Consider the following 12073-nt stretch of genomic DNA (forward strand, 5'->3'; position numbering starts at 1 on the left):
TGTATTGTGCGCTTCCAGCACGTTACAGACGGGAAATCTTCAACCGCACGTTACTGTATCGACCTGTTAGTGTCCAGTGTGAAAGTAGGGAAGATACTCAAAACAGTATGGCGAAGAATTATACAGACATCCAATGAGCCATAGTTCATATTAACAAATTGAGAAAGCAGAAGTGAAGTGCAAACGGCAAAGGTTCATTAAGAAAGTGCCTATTTTATGAACGTTTGCCATTTGCGCTTCACTTTTGCTTTCTCAATTTAATTGAAAATGGCTCGTTAGATGCCTCTATAATTCTCCATACTGTTTTGAGTATTTTCCCTACTTTCATACTGTACACTAAGTGCCTTAAATGCCTCAGTCTATGTTCTCTACACCGATTATGAAGTTCACTATGTGAGTCTCTCCTAACGCAGCCCCAACAGTGAAACACAGCTGTATTGGGGGATTGTACTCTACAACGAACTGCATAAATATGAGACTCTGTTGCATATTTTGAAATTTCATAAGTATTCTTCCTCTAACCATGAAATAGTTACTTGTCGTCATAATCCTCCTATGCTTCCTATGTTTGTGATAACTTTTTTCCCTCATCCTTTGTATACGATATAAATACAAATGCTATGCTTGCCTACATGCCTTGCTACTTGCTGTATCCTCCTATAGCACAAAAGATATGTGGGGTGAGAAGTCTATATCAGTATACATTCCCAATATGGGTGAAAGACGTGGCAGCCACATTTGCAGGGTTCTGTTACAAATAGCATATATGAAGGCAGCACTCCCTGTATATATGACCGGTAGAGATGCCCTAGACAAAGTTCTACAAGTTAGTTATAGCAGAAGTAGAGTCCTTTTCTAAGTCAGATGAAATGCATTTCCCATTGCCCTAATCTTTGCTGACTTCACTTGTTCTATTTAATACTGCTGTGATTTGTAAATCAAGCATTGGAGGGGTTGACTACTGAGTTTTCTGATTAAGAGAAGGGCATAATGTGTCATTTGGCTTCCATTTCTGCATTTCTTAATGTTTTGTACCTCCTTTGTCATTGTAACAATTTTGGTTGCTTTTCTCAGGATTGCTTCAATCTAAAAAAGGATAGTGATGCTCCTTGGTCCTGCACTATGGCTTTCTACAAAATGTGGAAGTATGGACCTTTAGTTTGGCCATTAGATGTTGTTGTTGAGTGATAGAACTTCTATTCCCCTGAGGACTTTGAACTTTATTCTTGCAGCATTTCCGACTGGCCTGGGAAGTGGAGTTCTGATCTAGGAATCCAAACCCAGCTCTTCATACAGTTATCTACATATATATTTATCCAAGCTCATTTTTAGTATTCATAATTTAAATTTTACATGTTGAATAACACAAGGTTATGCTGTCATAAAGCTGTTATAAGATTCCGTATGTTCACATTGCACTCAAGGTGTGCATGCATATCTTTGATTACACATCCTGTTTTTGATATTTCCAGCATATATACAGGAATAGTATCAAGATATTGGATTTACTAAACTCCTTTGACTAGAAAAGACATTCTCTGCTGATGAAAAACTGAAATTGGCATGAGATTTTTCAGTTAGTACAGTGACTTTTTTTTTTTACTTGAAACAGCTGTAAAATGTAACTAATTTGTGTCTCCTCCTTGCTTTTCTTCCTGCTTTGGTTTGGTACATTTTTCATTGAGTGAATGCATCTTTTTTTTTTTTTCTTTCCCACCCTAGATTGTTACTTTTTATGGAGTTTGACCAGAAGACAAACGATCAGTGAACTGCCTCAGGTCACGCACTTGCTCTCTGCCTTTTTGCTGTGCGCCTATTCATATGTCCATCCAGCACAAAATTTGGCTCTGGGAAGTATGGCTTAATGGATCCATCCCAAAGGTGCAATATCCTCTGTGTAGGTGGTTGCCCAAAACATTTTCCAAGCGGTAAGGTCAAATTCCTTTTTTAGAATACTTGTTTGTTTTTTGTTGAAATTGAAAATTTTGTGTTTAGAGGTAAATAGAATATTAAAGCAGCGTACCAAAACAACCAATTTGCATACTTGCAATGTATATTCAGTTCTGAGTTTAATACTTGATTTGTTAATTTAATTCAGATGGAAGTGCTGCTATTATCTGATTTCAAAAAGATTTTGTATTTTTCACTGGGGACAAGCAGGAAATCTTTTGTTGTCCACAATTGATTATTGTAACAGTCTCTATTTACACTAGGTCTCCTGTCTTCATGTTTACTTTACAGAAATTGCAAAACTCTGCCACGTGACAGAATTATGTATTGTAACCCACTTAACTTGACTGGTTTTGTTATAAGCAGACTATAAATGTTTAAATAAAATATTCTGTCCTCACAAATTGGAAATGATTTACCGTATTTTTCACACTATAAGACGCACCTGACCATAGGACGCACCTAGGATTTGGAGGAGGAAAATTAAGAAAAATAATTCTGTCCCCTTGATGGGCTCTGTACGGAGCTCCCCGCTGGTGGCAGTCCATGGGATATTTTTTTGGTTTTGTTTTTTTTATAGTAAGGCAGAGAACATCCACACAGGTACTTGCTGCTTTTCTCTCCCTCACAATCATACAAGGCTCTTTCACACTCACTAGCACTCTCCCCCACTCAACTCATTGGCTCTCCCTCACATATACACATACCCACAGACAATCACACACTCAGACTCTCTCCCTCATTCACACAGCTCTCTCACACCAGTTATTTTAAACTTTCATGACTGCTCCAAAGTTCAATAATAAATAGTCAGGGCTAGGGTTAGGGTTAGGGTTACATTGATTAGGAGAGCAATTGCTCCTAATATTTCAACAGGTAGCCACTTAATCAGCACAGGCAGTAATTCTATTTGCTGGTCTGTGTCATGTGTCCTCCATCCCAGGCAGTATACCACCCCCATGACCCTCCAATACATCCAAACCACAAGGAGTGAAGTTCTTACTCTGGACTGCAAGAGAGGTCCTCCGGCAGAGCCCGAGCTCCCCGCCAGTCCCGGGGTGCAGCTCACTGCAAGATCGGCATGGCGCAGGTCAGTCATCATCTGTTTGAACCGCGTGGGCTACGGAGGCCCTTCCAGTTCAAACAGCTCCCTACCGGTCTGCTGTTCCCAGGGTGCATCCCACTGCGAAGGCTGGCGCGGCACAGGTCAAATGCCAGCCATCCGAACTGGAGGGGCCTCCATAGCCCACGCAGTTCAAACAGCTGATGCCTGACCTGCGCGGCGCCGGCCTTCGCAGCGAGATGCACCCCGGGAACAGCAGACCGGCAGGGAGCTCAAGTTCCGCCGGCAGAATATGACACACCCGCGTCACCATGCTGATTGGGAGGGGGCGGGGAACGGCACGCGAGAGGGAGATGCACCCCGGGAACAGCAGACCGGCAGGGAGCTCAAGTTCCGCCGGCAGAATGTGACACACCCGCGTCACCATGCTGATTGGGAGGGGGCAGGGAACGGTGCGCGAGAGGGAGAGACACTACCTTTGCTCCATAAGATGCACCCACATTTCCCCCCCATTTTTGGGGGAAAAAAAGTGCGTCTTATGGAGCGAAAAATACGGTATATAGGTTAACTGGATCCTATTAGTAATCTCAAGGAAATAAGAATACATTAGAAGAATAGTCATAATACCAGTTTCTTGTACATGATTTTATTTTTCATTTTTATTTTTTTTACACACTTATATTCCATTACCTTCCATTAATTTTATTCAGTGTGGAGCACAAGTACACATTCATAATAATATAACTATGCAATTAAAACACACAACATATTACAGGCAGCTCAATCAATTATATAATACCTATTGTGTGTGTGTGTGTGTGTGTGTGTGTGTGGGGGGGGGGGTTGTTTTTTAGGAAACATTGTACGGTATTAAGTGAATTTCTGTCACAAAATGAAGCCAACTACATATATTTAAAATGTACAACAATTTACCACCATGCATAGGATACCCTGCTACAATGAAAAGTGATGCAAGGAAACATTTTCCTTTTGTGAGAGTCACATTTTATGCCCCGTCACTGAATGAGCTTGCACTATTACATCAGTAACAGATTATTAAACCTGCTGACATCTCATGATGCTCATCCACATTGACACAAATACTGCTAGGTATCCCTTGCAACATTTCAAAAGTGACTACATGGCTCTTTGGAGACAGGGTGGAGAAGAGAAATATGCAGAATGGTTTCTCTGGGGATAAATGTTGGAAGCAGAGCAGCTCACCACCTGGAAGGAAAGCTGAGCAGAGGTGTCTACCTATCAAAGGGTGACGTGATTTCCAGGAGATCCTGGCAAACCTGATCAGGAGGTTTTGTGACCTGCACTTGAGTTTGTGGGTTTATAGTAACATGCTAACATAGTAAATGATGGCAGATAAAGACCCAAATGGTCCATCCAGTTTGCTGAGCAAAATATTTAGGGTTACCCCCATGCAGAAATATTACACGTAAAGTTAACACAGGTTATTCCATTTCTTTATTTCCATCCTTTAATCACTAGGGAACCTGTGCTTTATCCCATGCCCTTTTGAACTCCATTACAGTTCTTGCCACCATATCTTCCAGAAGGGCATTCCATTTTATTTATTTTAAAATATTTACATTTCATTTATTAAGTATATTGCTAAGTGGGTTACAAATTTTAAACATGAAAGGTAAATCTGTAGTTCAAACAGAATAAAATTACAGCAATGAAATATAAACAAACAATAAAACTTTATAACATAATATTGAAACTGATAAAGCTGCCTGAAATAATGAAGCCTTCAACTGTTTGTGAAACACTTTTATATCATCAATTGCTGAAAGGGACTCTGTCAAAGAATTCCAATGAGAAGGGCCTGAAACAGAGAGCTCAATTCTGGGTTTCATTTAGATGTGCCCTCTTTTAATAGAAAGGGGATGTCCAGTAAAAACTTCCCTTGATAAACGCAAGACACGTGATGGTTGATAAAGTTTTATTAAAGAGGAAAGGTAACTTGGGCCCCTCTGTTCTACAGTTTTAAAAATAGGTAGTGGTTAATTTTAATTCAGTACACTGTTTAACAAGCGGCAGTGGAATTCTTTTAAGATTGGTGTACTGTGGTCCCGTGGATGGCTACTATCAATTATATGTGCTGCAGAGTTTTGTAATATCTGCAAAGTACTTATAGATTAATTTGAAAGGGCTGTATATATAGTGAATAGCAGCCTATAACAGTAAGAACAAATGCTTGCACAATGATACGAATGTCTGAATGATCTAATATATATTTCAAATGACATAATAAACTAAGTTTATAATATTCGGATCTAAGCACTTGAGATATGTTTTAAAATTAAGCTGACCGTCAAACTGGACACCCGAGTTAAGAATTGATTCTTTAGGCCATGTCTGAGAACCCTGAAAAAGAAATTGAATTCGCTATATGATGTGTAAGAAAAATAACATTTCGTGAAAAGCAAATCGCCTCGCCTTCTCCAAATTTAGCAAAAGCTAGTTATGACATCCATGAGTGAATTAGTGACATCTGTTATGTCACTTAAAGTCTGATTTAAATTATTCAGTATAGGAAAAAAAAAATAGCTGGATGTCATCCACGTAGACTCTAAACATTACAGAACTCTCCTCAAGTAATTGACACAGGGGTTGTAAATGTATATTGAAAAGAGACATCGAGATGATAGACTCTTGAGGAACTCCTGATAAGGAAAGAATTTGAGACAGTCATTTATCTGAACTACTTGCATCCTAGATTCTAAATAGGAGTCAAATCATGAAAGAACCTTTCTTCTGAGGCCCTTAAGCCTCTGTAACAGATCGGCCTGGTGATACCGTGTCAAAGGCTGAGGACACAAGAAAGATGGCAATTATTGATAAATCTGCATCAAATTGATCTAAAAAGAAATTTGAAACTGAGTAACAATGTTTCAGTACAATATTTGGTTCTAAAACCACATTAGAAAGGATGCAAGACAGCATTTTGTTCTTTAAAAAAAATAAATCTTTAAATTGATTATAAATCAACTTTTCCAACAGCTTACTTAGATACCAAATTTGAAATATGATGATAATTAGATGGGAGATCACTGGCCAAATTTCCTCCTCTTTTTCACTGGTCTTACCATAGCCGCCTTAAAATCGGTGGAGTCATTTCCTTCAAATAAGGAAAGATTCATCATTGACCATAATACAGGTAGAAAGTCATTACAAAGATTGTATAAAACAGATAAAGGACAAGAATATAAGGGAAAAGTAGAGGTTTTCAGTTGAGAATGTGCAACTTCTACCTCAAGACACCCCCTACCTCTTGAATTTTTTCCCATAGGGTAGTTTCTATCATCCTGGGTGGTAACGCAAGGATTAATATTTTGAGGTAGTGCCTGAACTTGGGCAGAGATGGTTTCTACTTTAACTAAGTAATAAGCAAAATCTTGAGGCTGAATCTGAGTGTTATCTTGATTAGATTGTGAATCATCTGATAATTTATGTATTATTCCAAATATTTCATGTAGATGATTAAGGGCTCTTTTCAAGCTATCAGAATAATACTCTTTTCGAACTCTAACAAATGTCCTGTAAGCCTGAAGAGAATAAATATTTCTCCTTAGAAAGGGTATATTGTCTTGGGTCTGTGCCTGCCAGACTCTTCTTTCATTGTATCTATCACCCTTTCTGTGAAGAAATATTTCTTGATGTTGCTCCTAGTCTACTCCCTTGGTTTCATATTATGACTCCTTGTTCTAAAACAGGAGTAAGCAACTCTGATCTTAGAGTGCCACAAATGGGTCTGGTTTTCAGGATATCCACAATGAATATTCATAAGATATATTTGCATACAATGGATACTCCTGGGGAAATTCTGTGCAAAAAAATTTTAAATTCTGCATACTTTATATTGGTTAAAATAATACAATATACTTGATGGTCTTTAAGTAATTAATTTAAAATGTAATACATAAAAAAGTTATTAAAGAATGCAGAGTTTTAAATACTTTAAGCAGAATTTCACTAGAAGTACACTGTAAGAGGGTCCCTTCTACCTTCTCTCTCTACTCCCCTGGCCAGTCTCCTTTCACTTTGCTCTCTCAGCCCCAACTCCTCCACCCGCCATTCTCTCTCCCCTCCCCCTCTAGGCTCAACCCCTTCGACTCCCAGAGTTTGACCCCTCTCTCAGTACTGTCCCTCTGTCTCATGCATATAGGCTCCCTCTCTCTAGAGCACATACAACCCCCTCTCTCTCACCACCCTCATAAGGCTCCCTCTTTCTCACAGGACAAGCAGGATGATAGTCCTCATATATGGGTGACATCACAGGATGGAGCCCACTCAAGGAACACTTTTGTCAAAGTTTCTAGAACTTTGACTGGCACCTACTGGGCATGCCCAGCATAGCACTAAACCTACAGCCAGCAGGGGTCCCCCTTCAGTCTTCTTTTTTCTGCGCAGCAGTAGCCACGCGGGTTAAGGAGCTCCACAGAGATTCCTGACAGGAATTTTCCTCACGGAATTAATAAAAACTTTCATACCCCACAGGGGTCCCTCCGAATGTTTGACTCCGCGGTACTCCGGTAAGTTTTTACCTGTTTTCGGTCAGTTCCCTTCGGGTTTGGCCCTCGTGGCCTACTGGCCGTCGACTGTGCCACGGTTCAATTTTTCAAAGGCCATGGCATCGGGGTTCTGTCGGTGCCCGGACTGTACTCGCACCATGTCCATAACATACCCTCATAAAGTACGTGTAATGTGTCTTGGGTGCCAGCATGATGTCTTGACCTGCACCAAATGTGCCTTAATGACACCTAAAGGTCGCAAGGCCAGAATGGAGAAAATGGAACTTCTCTTCTGTTCTCAAACCCTGACACAGTCTATTGCATTGACGTTGTCTGAACCGGCACAGTCGACTTTGCGCCAGTATCGGCCACTGGACCGAGGAGATCGTAGAGAGAAATATCGGCATCGACACCGGAAGTCTCGGACCATTGAGGAAGGAAAATCATCGACCTCGCCATCGTCCGAGCTGCCATCGAAGAAACCCCGACCAGAAAAGGCACCGACCCTTTCTGCAACAGTCACCGAGGCAACCCTCACCCGGAGGGGTATCGGGAGCCGCGATTCCACCTTTAATGGTGGTCCCTCCGGCTATGTCTCTGCCTCCTTCTCTTCTGGAGCTGGGGCTGCTTGCTCCAGGCCTCAGTGAAGAACTGACAAAATGGTGGATGCCACAAAAGAGTCTTTTTCAATTTTTAATCATGGAGACGTAAAGTATCATGTACAAGTGCCCGACTCTGGCAGAGTTTCGCCGCCAATGGTGGCTGCCTCAGGGGCTACAAACAAACATATAAAAGTGTTTAATAAATCATAAATATCTTTAAAAACATAAATATTAAAAACATAAATAATAAAAAAACTCACAAACAAATAAAAGAATCCAGTATTGACTGTTCAGAAAACATAAATAAATAACTTATAGTGACAATGGAATAAAAGCATAAAACAATTAAAATCAACATAAATAGAGTGAATGTGCAACATCAACAGATAGTACCTTATGAATCAAAGAAAAGTGTTCAGGTGATGGTCCGAATAAAATCCACTGTGTACATATATCTAAAAAATATGTATTTGAAATAAATGATAAGCAAAGGTCAGCTAACAATTATCAATGATACTCAATATGCAGGATTACATCCAAATCCCTTTTATTAATAAGATCAAAGAACCCCCTTTTTTTTTTTTAGAAATATATCATTGTGCATCATAGTTATTGATATTCTACAAAATATGTATTAATCAGTCAATCTATTAGGTTCTTATTCAAAGTATATTCATATATTTTGAATAATTTAAAAATTGTATAGATTTTTCTCAGTATGTCAAAATTAAACAAGTTTTAATATAATTCAAAGCAAAACAATTTTTTTTTAGAATTTATAAAGTATGTCAAGTCAGCGATCTAAATCAGTACTATGAACAAAGTGCTCCCAGAGTGATCTTAAAAAATGTGAATCAAATATCAATCTCCGTGTGGGGAGTGTATAAAGTCATAATTTTGTGCACAATGAATTGCGATCTAAAGTAGAATTGCTAATGGAATCCAACAATCTTACCTATTAATTCTTACAACCCGTTTGTGAATATTTCAAAGCAGCTTACCAATTATTTGTGCACCAGCACAGTACATCTCCTCTCATTGAAAAACAAAGAGTAGAGACGCCCAAATCGTCACCATTTGAAGGCGAATTTTGCGCCAAAAAGATGTGTTAATCAACATAGGAGTGTGATTGGGTAAAATGACGTGAACGCAGGGAGGGGTTACCCATTATTAGCAAAAAAATGAAAAGCACAATGAAATCTAAAGATATTCTAAATACAATGACTACTGAGTTGCATATATCGGAAACAACAGTCAAAATAAAATATATAAAAAACTGATAGAAGAACAAAACATGGGGATTATAAGACCAACTCTAATGTACCACAAAGCTTAACAATGGATTAAAAATAAATAAATGATAAATAATTAAAATACATATTAAGATCCATTGTATTTCAAAATATTGAATATCTTTATAGTAAAACTGAGCATTGTCGATGATACTTAGTATGAAATCAGTGCCGGTCGCGGAACCGACCATCGATCCCATTCCGGCAGCATTCGCACCGCTGCTCTCGAAGATGGAAGCGCTCATAGCCGCTTTTCCACCAATTGATCCTGGGTCACCGATGGCGCCTGTGCCTTCCCTGCTTACTCTGTCATTGGGAGGAGAAACAGTGTTTCGCATTCCACCATTGGGAGTCCTGCCGATGCCTCAAACATCGATGCCGATATGCCCTTTGGCGCCACCAATCCATCCATAGATGCCTGCATCGGTGCCTCCAGTACTTCCCTCGATGCCTTCAGAGCCTAGACCGGGACCTTTAGGAATATCATCGTCCCGTCCTTCTCAGGTTCCTAGAGGGGCAGGTTCTGATCCCTATGACACCTGGACCGACGATTCTTCTCAAGACACCGATGACTTCCCATCGCTGCCTTCTGCTACTGAAAGCAGGAAGCGTTCTCCTCCAGAGGACTTGTCCTTCATATATTTTGTGAAGGAAATGTCTGAGTTGGTTCCCTTCCAATTGCAGACTGAACAAGATGACAGGCATCAAATGATGGAGCTGTTACAATTCCTGGATGCTCCCAAGGAAATAACCTCCATCCCTATTCACCAGGTTCTTTTGGATCTCCTCAAAAAGAACTGGGAACACCCTGGTTCTGTTGCTCCAGTCAACGGAAAAGCTGATACCACTTATTTGGTCCAGTCAGCCCCAGGATTCCAGAAACCTCAGCTGGATCACCAATTTGTGGTTGTAGAATCTGCCCAAAAGAGGGCAAAAAGATCAAAACCCCCACTCTTCTTTTCCCCTAGGTAAGGAACAGAAATTCCTGGATGCTATTGGCCAGCGTGTCTTCCAGGGATCAATGCTCATCTCTCGGATCGCCTCTTACCAGCTGTATATGACCCAGTACAACAGGGTCTTATTCAAGCAGATACAGGACTTTGCAGAGTCCCTGCCTCAGCAATTCCAGGAAAAGCTTTAAACCCTGATACACAAGAGTTTTGAGGCAGGGAAGCATGAAATAAGCTCTTCTTATGATATCTTCGACACCGCTTCCAGGGTTTCTGCAACTGATATTTCGGTGAGAAGGTGGGCCTGGCTTAAGTCTTCCAACGTGCGCCCTGAGGTACAAGACAGATTATCTGATCTGCCCTGCATAGGAGACAATTTGTTTGGCGAACAGATTCAGCGGATGGTGGCGGAACTCAAGGATCATCATGAGACCCTTCGCCAGCTCTCTCTGATGCCCTCTGAGTATTCCTCCAAACAGCCATTCAGGAAGGATATTAAAAAGTCTTTCTTCCGTCCAAAGAAATCCTATCCACCACCGTCTAGAACTCATAAGAAAATAAGAACATGCCATACTGGGTCAGACCAAGGGTCCATCAAGCCCAGCATCCTGTCTCCAACAGTGGCCAATCCAGGCCATAAGAACCTGGCAAGTACCTAAAAACTAAGTCTATTCCATGTTACCATTGCTAATGGAAGTGGCTATTCTCTAAGTGAACTTAATAGCAGGTAATGGACTTCTCCGAGAACTTATCCAATTCTTTTTTAAACACAGCTATACTAACTGCACTAACCACATCCTCTGGCAACAAATTCCAGAGTTTAATTGTGCGTTGAGTGAAAAAGAACTTTCTCTGATTAGTTTTAATGCCCCCTAGTCTTTCTATTATCCGAAAGAGTAAATAGCTGACTCTCATCTACCCATTCTAGACCCCTCATGATTTTAAACACCTCTATCATATCCCCTGTCTCTTCTCCAAGCTGAAAAGTCCTAACCTCTTTAGGCTTTCCTCATAGGGGAGCTGTTCCATTCCCCTTATCATTTTGGTTGCCCTTCTCTGTACCTTCTCCATCGCAATTATATCTTTTTTGAGATGTGGCGACCAGAATTGTACACAGTATTCAAGGTGCGGTCTCACCATGGAGCGATACAGAGGCATTATGATATTTTCAGTTTTATTCACCATTCCCTTTCTAATAATTCTCAACATTCTGTTTGCTTTTTTGACTGCCGCAGCACACTGAACCGACTATTTCAATGTATTATCCACTATGACGTCTAGATCTCTTTCTTGGGTTGTAGCACCTAATATGGAACCCAACATTATATAACTATAGCATGGGTTATTTTTCCCTATATGCATCACCTTGCACTTATCCACATTAAATCCACGTTAAATTTCATCTGCCATTCGGATTGCCCAATTTTCCAGTCTCACAAGGTCTTCCTGCAATTTATCACAATCTGCTTGTGATTTAACTACTCTGAACAATTTTGTGTCATCTGCAAATTTGATTATCTCACTCGTATTTCTTTCCAGATCATTTATAAATATATTGAAAAGTAAGGGTCCCAATACAGATCCCTGAGGCACTCCACTGCCCACTCCCTTCCACTGAGAAAATTGTCCATTTAATCCTACTCTCTGTTTCCTGTCTTTTAGCCAGTTTGCAATCCACGAAAGGACA

At 40.2% G+C, this 12073-nt stretch overlaps 1 protein-coding gene across 3 annotated transcripts in view; it reads left to right on the top strand.

The window, feature by feature from the left end:
* FRYL (FRY like transcription coactivator) overlaps nt 1–12073 on the top strand; it is a 978233-nt gene that overhangs the window by 197513 nt on the left and 768647 nt on the right. For all 3 annotated transcript variants that reach the window (XM_029588005.1, XM_029588013.1, XM_029587996.1), the window contains one exon: nt 1723–1928. The gene's annotated coding sequence lies outside the window, so the exon portion shown is untranslated. The remainder of the gene's footprint in view (nt 1–1722; nt 1929–12073) is intronic.

The sequence above is a fragment of the Rhinatrema bivittatum genome, chromosome 1, assembly GCF_901001135.1.
Source record: "Rhinatrema bivittatum chromosome 1, aRhiBiv1.1, whole genome shotgun sequence".
Lineage (NCBI taxonomy): Eukaryota > Metazoa > Chordata > Amphibia > Gymnophiona > Rhinatrematidae > Rhinatrema > Rhinatrema bivittatum.